Source organism: Macrobrachium rosenbergii, chromosome 44 (assembly GCF_040412425.1).
Source record: "Macrobrachium rosenbergii isolate ZJJX-2024 chromosome 44, ASM4041242v1, whole genome shotgun sequence".
NCBI classification, from domain to species: Eukaryota; Metazoa; Arthropoda; class Malacostraca; order Decapoda; family Palaemonidae; genus Macrobrachium; species Macrobrachium rosenbergii.
Window position 1 is genome coordinate 17,838,004 of NC_089784.1, and position 19,558 is coordinate 17,857,561.

The 19,558-nt window shown below is 33.3% G+C and overlaps 1 long non-coding RNA gene across 1 annotated transcript in view; it reads right to left on the reverse strand.

Moving 5' to 3' along the window:
* Window positions 1-19,558, reverse strand: part of LOC136829139 (uncharacterized) — an 82,480-nt gene that overhangs the window by 43,198 nt on the left and 19,724 nt on the right. The window contains exon 3 of the long non-coding RNA XR_010850313.1: window positions 10,469-10,586. This is a non-coding gene — a long non-coding RNA (uncharacterized lncRNA). The remainder of the gene's footprint in view (window positions 1-10,468; window positions 10,587-19,558) is intronic.

The following is a 19,558-nucleotide window of genomic DNA, read 5'->3' on the forward strand; positions in this document are numbered from 1 at the left end:
AGACGAAGGTATGTAAAAAATAATTTCATTCATATCCTTATTTTCATTCATATCCTCTTTTCTGGTAAGGTCTACTATTACAAACCACAGAATATTGTAGATGCCATCTGTATCTACTGAATATCTCCCGATTGCTTCTCGTTGTAGATTTAATACTAAAATACCGTTGAAAATTCAATGTATTTATTTTTAGAGAAAATAATTACGGTTTCCGTACACGAAATATCTTTCGCTATTGAATTCCTCATTTTACATAATGCGAGTATCATGTTATAATCTAAATAGCTTCATTACTTGAAGCAGGTATTTAAATCCTTTCATCATAACAATATTTTTAAATAAACAACAACCATACCATTTTTGATAGGGGTCTTCGTTAGATTCTCGTCACTGGGAGAAAAATAAGCACTAATTTTTCCAAAATGAAAAATGTTTATATAAGTAAAATGGAGAAAGTAACAGTAATTACTGGATACGAACAGGCAGAAATGTAAGGAGCACCTCCAGTTCTGGCCACTTTGGCTTTAAAGGTGTCCTTTTCACAATCATTTTCGAGAGCATTCTGGTTTTGCGGGCTAAAGGCCAATACTGCGCCCGAGGGTTTCTTGTACTCTGAACGAACATTGCAGGTGACTCTGTTATTCAGCTGCTGTAAGTTCGACCACTTTTTGGACAGAGAGAGGGAGAGAGATTGCCAGGCAGGGGAGAGAGAGCGAGAGAGAGATTGTCAGCCATGAGAGAGAGAGAGAGAGAGAGAGATTTTCAGCTATGACAGAGAGAGAGAGAGAGAGAGAGAGAGAGAGAGAGAGAGAGAGAGAGAGAGAGAGAGAGAGAGCACTTATTTTCAAGAGTAATAAAATGTTGCTATCTGTAAATTGTGATGGAAAAATTAAACTGATAATGTGATAGGAAAATCCGCTAATGTGATATTCATGAATACCACTTAGAAAACAAAAACCCCCAAAAAAATTTTTATCGCCCAAACAATTTATTATTTTTTTATATATCCTTATATCTATTCTCATTCTGACTGACTGTACGAAATACGCTTTTAAAATTAGTTTTTATGGAAAATATTCCGTATAAGTTTTCGATTTTGAAGAGATGAAAAGTATAATCCTGCCAATAATTAAATTATGCAAACCAATCAGGTGTTTAATCGCATACTTCATTCAATATTTCGCTGCAAGTTCTTACAAAATTAAATTTGATGAAACAAATATGTACACTTTTTAGTTCTTGGTTTTCCATAACTGGTATAAGTAAGATTTACCATAGTTTAACGGAAAAACTTAGCTGTCTTCCGGATATACAGAGCAATGTACTAGTCGTCAGCTTAAGATTTTGAATAGAAATCCTAGTTATTTTCATCATTAACACCGTCGATAATTAAATCCGAGAGCAGGAGCGGTTAGTCTCCGAATAATTCTTTTCATTCTTTTGTCACCGATTGATTTAAATGTCCGTCCGTCTCTTTTACTGATGAATATAATTTTACTTCATTTCCTAACAATATAACCAGAACCTATTGCCAGGGATTAAAGATAAATACAAATGTTCGTTATCAGTATCTCCATTGTAATCACTGCTAGAAAATTAATTTTGAAAAGCATCCAGGTTCAGAAGACTGTTCCTCAAAGTATAAATATGTATACTGTATATATATATATATACATATATACATATACCTGTATATATAGATTTATGTATATATATATATACATACATATATATATATATATATATATATATATATATATATATATATATATATATATATATATATATATATGTATATATATAAATTTATGAAATAGAAATACACATACGTATATATGTATATATCTATATACATATAGGCCTAGATACATATATATAAATACACATATATATGTACAAATTTATGTATATATAGAAATACACATACGTATATATGTATATATCTATGTACATATAGGCCTAGATACATATATATAAATATACATATATATATAAATTTATGTATATTTATATTATATATATGTATATCTATGTGTGTATGTATATATATACATATATATGCATATATGTGTGTAAGTATATGTATATATACTAATGTATGTATATATATGCATACATACTATAATTGTGGAATTAAAAACTATCTCTGAACGCTGCGATTTTAGCCTTCACATCAACTTTTTTTTTAACGAAAACAGATGCAAACACTGAATTGATTATCTTCAACTGATAATAGATCAAAGAATTGCTATGGGTGTGTTGTTTCTTTCCATACAAATATTGTGCTTCTAAAGGAAAAAATTAGTATAAAACTATTAAGAAAACAACGGATGGAAATCCTTCAGAAATCTATTCAAACTCGAAGGACAACTCAGGTTAATTGAAATTCATTATTAACACTGCTCTGAGAGACATATGAACAAAAGACATCTAAACAAACCAGTGGAGGGGTGACTGTTGACAGCCTTCCTCCTCCCATCATTCAAAACCACAATAAACCCTTACCCATTAGTGAAGCCAGGATTATCAGAATGCCTTACGTTCCCAAAAATGGCAACCGAGCAGTCTACCAAGTCAGATTAATACCTATCTAAACTTGAGATGGCAACTAACCAGTATACTAAGTTAGGTTAATCCCTGTCTGAACTTGAGATGGCAACAGACCAGTTTACCAAGTCAGATTAACCCTGTCTGAACTTGAGATGACAACTGAGTAGTCTACCAAGTCAGATTAATACCTTTTTTAAACTTGAGATGGCAACCAAGCAGTCTACCAAGTCAGGTCAATCCCTGTCTGAACTTGAGATGGCAACTGAGCAGTCTACCAAGTCAGATCAATCCCTTTCTAAACCTGAGATGGCAACCAACCCGTCTACCAAGTCAGTTTAATCCCGGTCTGAACTTGAGATGGCAACTGACCGGTCTATCAAGTCAGATTAATCCCTGTCTGCACTTGAGATGGCAACCAACCAGTCTACCAAGTCAGTTTAATCCCTGTCTGAACTTGAGATGGCAACCGACCAGTCTACCAAGTCAGTTTAATCCCTGTCTGAACTTGAGATGGCAACCAACCAGTCTACCAAGTCAGTTTAATCCCTGTCTGAACTTGAGATGGCAACCGGCCAGTCTACCAAGCCAGATTAATCCCTTTCTAAACTTGAGATGGCAACCGAGCAGTCTACCAAGTCAGTTTAATCTGTTTGAACTTGTGATGGCAACCAACCAGTCTACCAGGTCAGTTTAATCCCTGTCTGAACTTGAGATGGCAACCGAGTAGTCTACCTAGTCAGATTAATTCCCTTCTAAACTTGAGATGGCAACCGAGCAGTCTACCAAGTCAGGTCAGTCCGTGTCTAAACTTGAGATGGCAACCGACCAGTCTACCAAGCCAGATTAATCCCTTTCTAAACTTGAGATGGCAACCGACCAGTCTACCAAGTCAGTTTAATCCGTTTGAACTTGAGATGGCAACCGACCAGTCTACCAAGTCAGGTTAATCCCTGTCTGAACTTGAGATGGCAACCGACCACTCTACCAAGTCAGATTAATCCCTATCTGAACTTGAGCGAAACGTTCTTTTAATGAATAAAAGTAATGAGCGATAAAGATGGAACGTACTTTTTTAACCGTACTCATTAACTCGTTTCATCAACTGCTGCTAAGAATTAAGTCTGTCTGGTATGTTAGATCATAGGCCATTAAACACTTTTCTGTTATTCCCTCGTAAGACTCTGGAGCCTTCTACAAGTCATTAGCTTTTGCTCTTGCTTCATATGATTGCCTGTGCATTTTGATTAATGGCATTTTCCTGGAGATCTGTTTTATCTAGAATGAACCGACCTCTTTTGTTTGGGGGTGCTAGTAATTTATTATCTGTGACTGATATTTATTTTCCTTTTGCGGCACACCAGTTAATTATGTAAGTATTCCTCCTATGTGAGACATTATACAAAGCTGGCATCCTTGTTTAGAAATATACCTGCTAATACAGTGGTAATATACTTTTACTCTCTGAAAATCAATTTCTGGTATGCAATCGACTTGACTTTTTCTTGTGGTCCTCTATGTTATTTTCTCTTATAATTTATTTTTATCCTTTAACTATCTTTTTACGGGTATTATTAGCACTGAATAATTTTTCATTATACCCTAAAATGCATTGCATCTAGTGAGTTTTCGTAATGGTTATGAAAAGCAATAAACAAATAGGATAACGCAGTTTTACTCTTTCTAACACAATAATTTATCCATAAGAAATCCTAACATTTGAAGTCTTTGAAAGTTCTGGGTTCGATCTTCATGTGAAATAGAAACTTATAACATTCATTACAGGTTCATTAACAATAACGTCAGTAGTAAAATTTGTCCACGAAATGGACAATGGACATACTTTATCATTTCGCTTCGTCGAACCATTGAAATTCATATATTCAATCCAATTTCAGATTCAGACTCTAATAATTAACATGTTACGTTACTTCATCCCTGAATTCTCTAGAACAACAATAAAGGCGGAATCGACCTCTAACGTGGCAGCATCAATGAATAAATTTGCATGTCTTATACAGTTAGCTGCCCCGTCTCCAACACGAATAGAAATTCAGTCTACTCGAGCACTGTCCTTTCAGCTGATCCTGTTCTTACTGATCTGAGTATGTATGTATAATATATATATATATATATATATATATATATATATATATATATATATATATATATATATATATATATATATATATATATATGTATGAATGCATGTATGTATGTGTATGTATGTATGTATGTATGTATATATATATATATATATATATATATATATATATATATATATATATATATATATATATATATATATATGTGTGTGTGTGTGTGTGTGTGTGTGTGTGTGTGTGTATGGACACCTTCCAACGCTTTTTTTCATTTCTTTGCTTACCACTGAACAAAACTAGAAAAGGTAATATTGCAAAGTGAAAACAAACCGAATACTAGACTTAAAATAACATAAATTCCAACCAAAAACTGGAGTAAAATAGCCAGTATATTCATTAACTTCTGGGAAAATCATGAGAAAAAAGGAATAAATAGCAAATGAAACAGAATGAGTGCGTAACACATTACTTCAGTAGGAAAGCTCAACAGGTCCTTTAGCCGAAGGAAACTTATGTAGATTTAATGAAGTATTCGCGGAAACCAACGATAACACCAAGATGGGGCATTATCATCTTTTATATTTATAGCCACAGACATTCAGTGATAAAAGTTTTAATTAGATGCAACAAATTATGGTGGGGGATTTCTAAAAAAAAAAAAAAAAACATTAAAATACGTTTCGTGCACACACTCTTATGCTGACTTGCTGTTTCTCTCTCTCTCTCTCTCTCTCTCTCTCTCTCTCTCTCTCTCTCTCTCTCTCTCTCTCTCTCTCTCGCTTGTATTTAGCTGGAAGAGCATAACTTTTGTGTGTCTGTTTATTTGATTATCTGAACAGTTCCTCCCTAGGAACTGGTGTACAGAAATCGAGTTTCTTCTAAAAAAAAAAAAAAGTGCATCCAAATCAACTGTCTTCTTTTGAACATGGCTTCCGTTAAAACAATACCTTTGTAGGGATATCCTTCCTACATGCTCTAAATTTCGCTACCTAAAATATCCTTCCTACACCTTGATAATAATAATGTTCGAGATCCGATTTACATCGAAATTTTTAATTTCGGGTTCCTTTTAATTCTATTTTAAGGAGTTGTATCCCGTTTTTTTATTTCAGTGCGTTCGATTTCCTAAATCCTTTCATAACCAATTCAGTGCTGAAAGCAACAATTGTTTTATATATTATTCATTTAGAACTTAGGTATTTAAAATCCTTAGAGTTTAAATGGGTCATAAACAAATACCTACGGGGAGCTATACCTGAATGCCCAACACAAAGGAACCTTATCACTACAAGAGAGCAATAAGAAACTTTACCGTGAGATTATCTTAAAGTAATTTTTGTCCTACTTCAATAATCAATGAAATATGTTCCATTCTCTTTTGTTAACAGAAGACTAACCAAGGACATGAAACGATGAACGCAATAATGATGCAAAACAAAAATCATATAGAGCAAACATGCTACAAAGGACGAAAAAAGCTCATGGCAATCCAGAATTCTGTACAATACCTTTGAGAAAAGAAAAGAAAGGTGTCCCATGAAATTGGAGAATATGCTCACTAGTATCTGTGTGAAAGGAACCCGGTTTTTTGCATAAGCCTTTGCTAGGCAACTGAATGGCAATCCAAGATTTTTAGGCAACAAGCACTCTTGAATGAGGTGAGCGAGATCCTTCCACCCGTTCGCGTGATTTTTTAAATTTCACGTTTTTAGAGACATTACAATTAGTGTTCCATCTATGACATACGAAATAATCCTTTGGTTCTTCGTGCAAACGTTCCGAAATTCCGAAACATATTCTGTGTAAGCATGCCATCTAGGTCAAAAGAGAGAGAGAGAGAGAGAGAGAATGGCGGGGGAGATTCGCAATTTGACATATTCTTGCCGTAATATTAAATCAAAATTGTGAAAACAGAGATATATTTACATACTTACGCAACAGTGACCTAATTACTCATCATTTCAGTTTAATGTCAAAACTGCTGATTAAACTTCTCGCAAATACATTACGAGAGTAGGTGGAGAAATATTAACGTATTGAAATAAAATTCGTAGGACATGAATATGTATTTTCATAACAGTCATGAATGTACAGCTGGTTTGGTCGGAATAAACTGATATTATCAATATATAGAAAAGTTATATTTATGCTATTTTCCGAGGGGTTAAGTACCGTTTTTTCTTAGAAGCAAATGAATCTTATATTAAATTTATTTTATGTATTGATGATTTTAGCTAGACTGAAGATGAACCCAGGACAAGGTTCGAAAGGTTTTGTAACTTTTTATGAAGTCAACATAATTCCCCACTGAATATTACCCTGATATACAAATTGTGTATTGATATCAACTCTTAAATTAGTAGTTTGGGGTCATTCATTCTTATCCACAACAACAAACCTTTATTTCAAGATTTTATCTTTATGAAAAAGAAATACTAGTAGCTTTTCACTGCAACCCAACTGGATAATAAATCTATTTGGCAGAAAATATATTCTTAAAGAATGAAGGTTTTGCACATAAGTTTTTCTGTTTTCCATTTGACATGCGTGTAAGATTTAGTCTCGTGAACTGAAAGAAATTATTTGGTTTAATGTTAATGACTTTGTCAAATTCCCATTATCTAGGAGTTAGAAATATTTGAGTCTCTAATGCAAAACCATATCTCAATACCTTTAATAGCAAGCTAATTGACACAATATTTCTGTGCACAATTGCACCGCTTATCTAGTTTGTGTGAACTGACAATGGCCTAATTGAAAGGAATATTAGCGGAAAATGACTGAATGGAAGCATCAGAAGTTTAGTGAATTCAAACTGTTATGAGGTAAGTAATTACTTTCATATTTTTACGGATTCTGGTGGCACGTAATTTCCGGTCAAAGACTAGATATCATTGGGCTATAGAGAAGTCAGATAAAGTTATCGCATAACAGTGACACATACAGAATTAGATGGTAATATCAGAGATTATCAACAGTTTTAATAATAATAATAATAATAATAATAATAATAATAATAATAATAATAATAATAATAATAATAATAATAATGGAATTTGGAAAAACTAGATGCCGAAGTAGCTCCAGGACCCATGCAGAAAAGTGTGCTACTAGAAACAGCGCACATAGTGAGAAAAGTGATGGACTCCTAAGGACGCAGGATGCAACCCAGAACCCCACACTATAAAAACAATCCAGTCGAATAGGATGACTGTGATAGACCAAAAAAAAAAATAAATAAAAAAAAATTAAAAAAAAAAAAAAAAAAAAAAAAAATAATAATAATAATAATAATAATAATAATAATAATAATAATAATAATAATAATAATAATAATTACGACATGCAAAATAAAGAAGATGAAGACTTGGACTACACAAATCACAAGAGAAATATATAATTTTTTTCCTATTAAATTTCTTCAGTAAGGAAATATTTCACAACTGTTACAGCTTAAACATAACGGAACTCACTGGCAATTAAAATGACAAAATGTTGGTATCAAGAAAACTGAACATAATATTCTACGAACATAAGAGAAACTGCACTATAATCGTCATCTGAAGAGGGTATTGTCGATGGAAGGCATTTTGTATTTTAAACAAATAACCAAAGAAGTTCCTTCATTTACAGCGGACTGAATATTAACTTGAAATGGACAATATACCCAAAAACACAAAACAGCCTTTTTAATCGCGGTTACTTTTCTCGAGGCAAAGCGATTACTATTACATTCCCCATTCATCCATGAAACAACCATTATGATAATTCTGGAAATAACAAATTGGGAGATTTTCTTCCAAACCGATCTTAAATCCAGAATACCTATCCTTACACTAACTGAAATCCACCGGTCTGCCATGAATACCTGTGTATCATACATTACATTTCATTCACTTTGTAAATAAGACGATGTCTGCCAGAGTGCGAGACGCGACCGAAAAGAAAATAGTAAAATCACTACAGCAGAATATATAGCCATGACCTTAGACTGGGGAAAGGATTATTATTAAGGCGGGATGCTGTAGAAAAAGCTGTGGCAGTGTCACTATTATAATTGTCATTATTCATTGCCGTTCTTGCGCAACAACATTCAACTCAGCCCTGAAGTCTACTCCAGTAAACCTTCACTTCATAAGCCCTAGACTAAGTAAATGGTGCGGGAAGCATTTCCTGCACCCGGGTCAATATACATTGCAGCGAGAGAGCAACCGGCAAAACTTCGTTGCATTATCAGCACCTTTCTTTTTCTCTCAGCAAAATAAAAAAAAATAGAGAAAGGGAAATCAAAATGTTCTTACCCTTCTCAGATTCTCCATATGGTGGCGAGGGGGACTGCCTCTCCTCTCTAGATTTATTGCTACTTAAATTATTATGAAAACCATAAATAAAAAAATTTTTTATTCTTTCAAGTAAGGTACAATCGACTTCTCTGTACCTTAAGAGTAGCTTACAACTAAAGTGCACCTGTCCTTATAGGGGTTCGACCCAACTCCTTTTAGGATGTAACAGAAACTGTAGAAACAAAAAGATAAGCATTGATTTCGATTCTGGTATACATTTTGTTATTGAATTCAGGTTATGCACTGAGAATTAAAATCAGCCACTCTCCACCATGACAGCTGAACACTAAGCTTGTAGCTTGGCTATCTAAAATATATGATAGTTTGTTACTAATTTTACACCTCTATTTTTATACTTTCAGATATTAATCAACAAATAATCCATAAAGGTCGAATACCCTACTTACTGGGAATAATTCATTTCCAAAGGAACAGTGGATGATTATTAAATCATCCCTGAGAACCTCGCAGCTGAGGCACACCCAAGCCCAGCTCAGGAAAGGCATCCGTCCGAAAAATATCTGCTAAAGGACCCGTTCAAGATAGAAACAGTTAGAGGAGGCTCTTTAAAAACAGCGACCCCGCTAAGGATTAAGCTGAGAAGAATAAGAAACGCATCTTGCCTGACCATGATTAGAACTTAAACCTTTAATGTCAAGCTTGTTATGCATACTTTTGCAACATAATTAGGTGCTTGTATTCAAAAGCAACTCATCTTGATTATGGTAGTTAAGTACAAGACGCACAACGACACATACATACATACATACATACATACATACACTCACACACACACGTGTATGTGTGTGTGTGTGTTTAGATAGGTTGTGTTACCTTGTATTAACCAATTGTTAATGTAATCAGTGTAGATATTTATTTCAGGAATTCATTGAAAATCATAACAAAGATTAAACCAACAAGGATATTGTCTCAGTTATGCGCGACGAGACCGAGAAAGACTTACGAACCAGAAGCTCGAGGGGAAGAGATTGCTTTGCCCTTTCACAACAGAACTCGAGCACCAAAATGAAAAGAAGAAGATAATTGAGGACACAGGAGAGAGGACGCGGGAAGGAGAGAGTTTCGTGACTGGAGAAGAATTTTTATATGGATACCCTTTATAAAATGTAACCTGTAAATGTTTCTATCTCTATCATATCATATTGTTTACTCATTTTTTCAATTTTGCTTTCAAAATTTTACCTACTAATTTTTTTTGGTAAATAAAAATAAAGCCACTGCAGTTAATATGAAATAATGTAAGCAATGATATTTTTCTTTGATGATTTCATCTGCACCTGAACCAATATTAAAAATATATAGTCCTTTTTACCATTAAAAAAATAGCTGATTTTAACTGGAGATACTACTGGCTCACATTGGGGATCAAATCACTAACATGGATGGAAGAATAATTGTTTTAAAATAATATCTCCCTAACGCTAGGAATATAGCAGTTACTAATTAAATGCTTACCTTACGATTAATGATCCTCTCTCCAATGACAAACCAAGAGTTCATTCTTGTTTTCCTAATTGGCACTGCATTTCTTCTCCTTCATCAGACAAGTACATTTTATTAAGAACTTCAAGTTCTGAAAGAAAAGAGTTCAAAAATGAGAAAAATGGATGTCTCAGAAATGAGCTCTTCATTTCTGGGATCTAGATTCCTTTTCTTAGAAAGGAGCTATAAAGGTTTTCAAAAGGCATGTTATACTGGTTTCATGTAACGAAAATACCATGGAAAAGGGAATGTTTTCATTGTTCTTGAAACCTGTTTTTTCACTGATGAATATTTATCAGCGTATATTAATGGAGGTATTGCTTAATTCTAAATTTTAATCATTTTTAATAAAGCGAACAAAAAATGTGTTTACTTAGCTGACAGGCATCACGATTCTCAGTTTGTTTTTTAGAACAAGAAAGAGTTTGGATCTTATGACAATAATAATGAATAAAAGAACATAATGTATCTAGGACACATAAATATGCATGTATGATGTATATGAGGTACTCTTTAACGAATAATGAAATCCATCACGAAGGTTATTTTGCACTAAAACTCATATATTAAACCACACACACACACACACACACACACACACACACACACACACACACACACACATATATATATATATATATATATATATATATATATATATATATATATATATATATATATATATATATAAATATATTTATATATATTTATATATATATTTATATATATACATATATATATATTTATATATATATATATTATTTATATATGTGTGTATATGTATACACACACACATATATACATATATATATACATATATATATACATATATATATATATATATATATATATATATATATATATATATATATATATATATATATGTATAGAATAACTTCCTAGAACAAAGATTTTGCTGCCCAGATCTAATATGGTAATTTATTTACCAAACTTTTAAACACTTACTGGTGCAATTCTCGTCGCAAGATGAATAATTTAATATCTAGCCATTAAACATGCGTCAGGTCACAGCTTTAATGATAAGTTTAATTATTCATGCGATGAAGAGAGGGCAAGTCAGACAGCATGCATGAAATGAATAATTATTAGTCAAAAATGCTTTATTGGTAACATGAATAAAGCATGTGCTTATGGTTACTGGAACAAATGAATCACGGATATCATTGTTTTGTGAAAAATTATATATATATATATATGTATATATGGTTTTCCGTGATAATGGTCGTCGGTAAACGCGATTTATGTCATTTTCTGGAGTGCACTGAATACGTTATAGAGTAAAGAGGGTATTAACGAGTTGAAATGTTAAACTGAAATGTTTATATCGCTTCTCTTTAAAAAAATCATTGACAAAACTGAGTTATAAAAGTTGCCGGGGTCAACGAGTCTGAAGTTTTCGTTTCAATGTCTTGGCAACCCAATATTAAGATATCGGACGCACTGTTGGTTAGTAGGTTGCCAGGAAGCGATAATGAATTCTTTATCATACTTGTGTATAAATTTCCGGAGTAATATAACGTAGAAGAAAAGTAGAAGCATGAGAAAACTGAAAGATAATAAAAACAGGCACATTAATGCTAACAGTTCTTTCATCAAAGGATTATAAAACCTTTTATCGTTTTGTTACCATTAATATATATATATTAATATATATATATATATATATATATATATATATATATATATATATATATATATATATATATATATATATACATACATATGTATATCTTATTTATAAAAGTGAATGTTTGCATATTAGTATGTTTGTTTGTATGCTAGTTTGTATATTTGTGCGCTACAGAAATACAAACCACTTGACCAATCTAGACAAAATTTAGCTCGTGGCCATCATTTGACCTAACTTTGATAATAGGGTAGGTTTCAAACCCGTATCCCCTTCCCCTTCCCCTTCCCCATCCACCTTCCCCCTCCCTTTCCTTACTCACGTGGTAAATAAACTCTGTGCCTTTATCGTACCTTGTTCCATGTACTCGAGACCATACAAATATATTACTGAAAATGCTTTTCAGTCACCTGGATAAAAGGGACAGACAGCAAAATAATATCTGGATAAAAGGGACAGTCACCTAGTAATACCTGGACAAAAGGGACAGACAGCACAGTAATGTCTGGATAGAAGGGACAGTCACCTCGGTAATACCTGGGTAAAATACCTGGACAGTCGCCACAGTAATACCTGGGTAAAGGGACAGTCACCACAGTAACACCTGGACAAAAGGGAGAGTCACCACAGTAATACCTGGTAAAAGGTGACAGACATTACAGTCATACCTGGAAAAAAGGGAGTGTCACCACAGTAATACCTGGAGAAAAGGGACAGTCACCACAGTAATAACTGGATAAAGGGGACAGACAGCACAGTAATATCTGGATACAAGTGACAGTCACCACAGTAATACCTGGAGAAAAGGGACAGTCATCACAGTAAAACCTGGATAAAAGGGACAGACAGCATAGTAATACCTGGATAAAAGGGACAGACAGCACAGTAATACCTGGATAAAAGGAACAGACAGAAAAGTAATACCTGGATAAAAGGGACAGACAGCACAGTAATACCTGGATAAAAGGGACAGACAGCACAGTAATACCTGGATAAAAGGAACAGACAGAAAAGTAATACCTGGATAAAAAGGATAGTCACCACAGCAATTTCTGGATAGAAGGGACTGTCATCACAGTAATACCTGGATGACAGGGACAGACAGTACAGTGATGCATGAAGAAAAGGGACAGTCACCACTGTAATATCTGTCAGTTCACCCATGGCTGTTCAAAGTGTGAACGTTCCATGAAAACAGTAGAACTGTCAGTTGGACGTCAACACAAACCTCTCCTCCTTTCCCTTCTCCCTCCCCTCCTCCTTCTCTCTCCACCTTTCCTCTTCCCTCCTCCTTCCCCTCCCCTTTCCCTTTTCCCTCCCCCTACATATAGACCATCACTCAGAGTTTTCCTGGGGAATGCCGGGTTGGTCGGCTAGCATATGCATATATAAATATGTGTGTGCGTGTATGCACGTACATACATAATATACTGAAGAAAGAACATCATTCAAAACGTTGGAAAGTTAACAAAAAAATTCCCCCCCTCTCTCTCTCTCTCTCTCTCTCTCTCTCTCTCTCCCTCTCTCTCTCTCTCTCTCTCTCTCTGATTAGAGTTAATTATTTGATTTTTTGTTTGAAACAATTTTCCTCCAGTGCCAAATGTTTATCTTTCCCACCAACTCTTTCTCTGTTAACTTGACAGTTGTTTAAAGTTTACAGCTATCAACGATTAATGTCATCCTATTTAATAATTAAACGTAAATATAATTAACCATCCCTCCACCAGGAGTACCTTAGTACATGATGCATTGCTTCTATCATACCCATCGATGGTTACCTGTTGAATGACTCGCTGGTGATTTGGCGCTTTTGAAAACTAATCATTATGACCACAAATTTAGTTATTTTAATTAAGTGTTTGGCATCTGAAATTAATCTTTAAATAGAATTATTATTGCCATTTGAATAAGTAACCTTATCTGTATCCAATCAATAATTCCAAAACCCTATATTTTTTGTATGTATTATTAGTAATGGTGGTATTGAAAAGAACCCAAAGATAACATTTTTTGTAAAATTATTTTAGTCTATGATCCAAGATAAAGACATTCTACATGCATGAGAAATATCTCTTTCGTGGCTGGAGTGAAAAAATAAGTAATAATGTAATTTTCACAGAACAGAGAATATTTCAAGACTGTAAATATTGGAAAAATTCATCGATTAGGGTCGTTGGTATAACACTTCATGACACCAAATAGCGATAAATGCTAGAGAGTACTTTTTTACGCCCCTGGTAACGACCAATTTACAAAACGTGTTGTGTAAGTTACAGTTTGTTTCATATGATAATCTCACTGAAGTAACGCTTTGGCAGGACACCATCAACATAAATTCTGGAATATGATATGACTGGGGCATCACGAAAAGAAGTTTCAGGACAAGGTAGGCGTTTGTGCCTTTACAAAATATATAAAGTTCGGATAATGGTATCAGATATGCATATAGATACCATAAAAGTACGCATAAGCTCTTTTCTTGACAAAAGAATTTTTTTTTCACATATAAGCAGAATTTTCTTCAGTTCTGTGACCCTGTGGACGCGAATACTAACAAACAGTAGTCTATAATTATTAAACTCCCGCAATTACAGATATTTGCCTACAGATGACCCTATATGAAAAGAAATGAGACCTAGTCGAATAAGCACTGATATTCACTACAATAATACCTTGTAGGGTCCAACACGGACCCACACACTGTTCATCTTACCTAGCCAGCTATTCTCCTCACAAGGAGCGTCTCCGCGCACCAAGCCCACGCATACAAGAAGCACAGTTGTCACTCATCCTTTATACGTATATTCTTGTTCATATCATCTTTATGTTAAATGTATCATTCTTAGCGCAAGCATTGCAATGTCAGCATTCCAGCTATATGGACTATCATTTCATTCGTGTCTTGTATATAGTTTTATGTACATCTTTACATCCTCCAACAAATACAGTTGGTTGTACTCTGACCTCTGTTTTGTTCGCCTCGTGTCAGGCACTGCATCAGTAAGTTTGTAGATGCAGCCTCTTACTCACGCCTTCCGCTACAACCTAACAACTTTTTTTAGCTGCCCAGTGAAGAGAAGTACTCAGGGACAGTAACGCATCCCTAACGAAAACAAAAACTTCGTCAAGAATTCTTTCAAAGATGCATGAAGCTCTTCCAGTTGATAAAAAAGGCTATAATTTCATTAATGATACAGGGTTATGCAAATATCAGTAACATTCATGTAGTCCTTAGGAATAAGGAATATCAGACAATTGTAAGTAACCTTCAAAAGTGGTCTTTGGGAGAATCACTTTCTTTGCCCAGCATTTTGTAAAGTTGACATAGTAATTATAAAGTAAACAGAAGCAGAAGTCTTTTTGGGCTGTGAAGAGAAAGTAATATGTGATCGAAGACTGTGCTGAAAACAAGTCATACAGAAAAATCAAACTTTTGCTATACGCAATGTAATGAAATATGAGGATATTCGCAAATAACTGGTAACAAAGTACGTTATCTAATTTTGCAAAGCAAAACTGAGGGATGAAGAATACGGATTTCGACGGACAAATTCTTTATCAGTATCTGTTTGTAAATATAAGGGAAAAAATTCTGATAAAGGAGGAAAGATGGTTACTGAATTTAAATATCAATAGGACCACCGCAGAGCACCAAGAGGTCTTTTACCTACTATTGGCTTTCGTTGAACTGTTCTCGCCTCTGGATCATTTTTTCTAGTATCATTTTTCAGCAAAACCTGAGAACAATTTGATCAAATTATGAAAACTAAATTGTTTGCAAACTGAAATAGGTATGCTTCTTTATATAAATTATCGATTCCTTTTAGTTTCATAAAAAAATGTATATTCGGTATGCTTTTTTATGTAAATTATCGATTCCTTTTAGTTTCATAAAAAATGTATATTCTTTTATTTTATTTAAAAAAAGAGGGAAATTGTATAGCACCGGAATAAATTTGTTGTGACGAGGGATCTAAAAAAATGTTCTTTTACTAAGGGACATTTTGAACAACGAGACAAAGCATTCCGATTTTATTCCTGCGGCAATAAAGTTTACATTGCATTGTCAGTTACAGTCGAGTTGGGACTCTGTTGGGTGAGACAGAATTTACGCTGCAAGACTTGAAAATTATTTCTATTCATTTCATGGCCGTCAGGTTTCTGACATACTATGTTCGAACTGGTAAGGCCGGTTTGAAAAGTTTGAACAAGTGTTATGCACAATAAAAAGTTGCATTTATATACTTTTCAGCTATCAATGTTGATTACATCTCTTCTATTTTCTCCATTTATTTACGTGAAGAAAAATAAGTAAATAATTGCGGTTACAAGAATACAGGATGATATCTTGTTTTTGTAGTTTTTAGTAGCTGGCATCGGTAATTTTGCTCACCGTCTAGATGGCGGGAATTTTAGCTGTTTTTACAGAACTTGAAAATGTATGAATCTAGTATACAGAGGAATTTGAAAACAAATTAGTTAATTATTGACTGGCAAATCTCCTCTACTTGGTAAAACTTATAACCATGTAAATAATGCAAACAGTAAAAATGGAAACCTCAGGGTAAAACTGATCCCTAATTATTCATAACCCATGGAGCATTAAACATGCCATGTACTTTCTGTTATACGTTTTCAGTGTATTTAAAAAAGAGATAAAATTTTCATGATTTCACTGGCTAATTTCTTAAATTAATTAGCAAGTTTATCCATTTTGGTTTAAACATTTCCCAAATCTATATCTTTTCCCTAGCTCAAAGGAAGTTAGGCGAGCCCAGCAAAACAGAGCCAGTTAATGGATTGCTGTCATGCATAAAAGATTTGTTACGGAAAATTTTCCAGGAATTCTCTATATTAGAATTTGATGAGATTATCTTATTGTAAACGTCTCTCTCTCCTCAAATTCCTAATATTTCTCTTTGCTCCTTCGAGCGACAAGGGGACGTTGCCTTGTCAATAAACTGTGTTTAAGCTATATCAACATTGACTAGAAACTGTCCCAGGAAATTCTTCGGGTTATCATATCAGTGTCGAATAGTTGATTGTCCTCTCTCTCTCTCTCTCTCTCTCTCTCTCTCTCTCTCTCTCTCTCTCTCTCTCTCTCTCTCTCTCTCTAGAGTAGGCGATGAACGTGAATAAGTTCATCTTTTGGGTCAACAATGACAATGTTTGATGGATGCCGTTGCTGTGAAAATACCAAGGTGTTCAAATGACATTTACCGAATGTACAACCGAAATTTAGAGGCTCAATATTTGTTCAGTTCTTCATTCAAGTCATTTCTTTAACTATGCGTAGTCCGCATCTTTACTTCCTCAGTTAAGTCAAACCAAAAGCAGTTATAAGGACAACTCTTTAATGTGTCAAGTTTTAACAATTTCTTTTCATATTAGGTGTTAGGTGTTAGTAGCCATTCCTTAAAAAAAATGGGTAAGATATTAAAAACCGCAAAAAATAAAAATTCTCCCTTTTATGTGTGTTAAATAGAAAACCTTAGAAATATAAGTAAAAAACCAAAACAAGTCGATATCTTATTTTACGTTGATTTTCTCTACTAGCAGTGATGTTTCATTCTAAACAGTTAACCAGTTTTGAATTTTCAAAGGGTTACTTGTATCATCTCATGGAAATATTGTCGGAAGAGTATTGTAGATTTACTCAATCACCTTATAAGCAAACCCATTGAAAGTGGAATTCACACTTCAAAGGAATTAGTTACTTTCGTTGTGACTGAATTTTAAAAAAGAAATGATCTTGAAGAAATAATTATGGCCAGAAGCCTATATTTCTTTTCTGTCTTACATTGTGAATGAAATGTTTAAGCAACTCGGCTCTTGCATAAATGACTCAATGATCTTGTTATGGGTTATATTATTCAAATTAATTTATTTGTATAACAGGAGAAAGGGTTATACTAATCTTGATAATTACAATGGAAATGATTAGTTTTGCAATAAAAACAACGTGGTTCCAATTGAATGCTGATTGAAACTAAATAACTAATTTCACTGCCCTTATTTGTTGTCAGGAAAAAAATGTTAATAATTATATCCAGAGTTCTGTAATTCAAATTGGGAAATGAATATTACCTCAAAAAATGATAATTTGACGGGAACAGCATTCATATGTTTACAACTGACAAAAATATCCTCCATTGATTTATCATCTCCAGAAGAGCTATCCAAACTAAATCATTTTCCAAATTATCATATGCTGATCAAATCTTTCATAAGAGCATAATTCCGTAAATGCGATCACAGTATCGTAATTACTGAACATTACGTGGCTAATGCTGTAATAGAACATTATGTATTCAAATGGTCTTTAACATGTTCCGAGTATATGCATTGAATAGTACATGGGTCAATAGAGCTACTCGGCTAGTAATGAAATAATCAATTCGTTCATTATTTATATATATATATATATATATATATATATATATATATATATATTATTATTATATATTATATATATATATCTCATATATATATATATATGTGCTATTCATTATTATTATTAGCCGAGTATCTCAATTCACCCATTTAAACTGCATATATGTTCTATTAAAGACCATTTGAATGCATAATGTAATATTACAGCATTAGCCACGTAATTATAATTATAATAATCACATATATGGAATTATATAATATATATATATATATATATATATATATATATATATATATATATATATATATATATATATGTATGTATGTATGTATATATATATATGTGTGTGTGTGTGTATACATGAACTTGTGTGTACGGTATACGTACTAAAGAATGAAGTGACTGTTCGTTTTTACTACTCTTACAAGAGTACACAGAAACGAACCACTTAAAAGACATGAAATTACTAAAAAAATTAATAAATAAGTAAATAAGTAATAAAAAAATAAATTCTAAAAGCTCCAGTGTTCAATTGTGCTATATAATAGCATAAACCTGATTTAATAGAAGGATACACGACCAATAATTCGATTTTGCCGGTTCAGAAAATTCTTCGTGGATATGCAGTTCTGCATTTCACAACACAGCCCCAATCATTTTGCATTTTTAGAATCGCAAAGAGATTGAATATTGGATGAACTGATTGTCAACAACCATATAGCTCTATCTCTTTTACAATGTCACTATATTATTATGAAAAAAATTTAGGGAAATTTCACGCAGACCTATTTCTTTTAAACTTAAGCTCGATTGCACAAAGGTAACATTACTATCTGTTGTTGGTGATAACCTTTTTTTTTTTGTACTAATTTCTCTTATCATGATACACGAAGTTAAAGAATAGCTCAAAGTTACATATAACAGAAAGCGCATATAAGGCGAGGTATAGCCCTGGATCAATATAGTTGTTCAGCAAGGATTAAAATTAGGTTTATTTGATAATCTTCTATAACTCATAAAT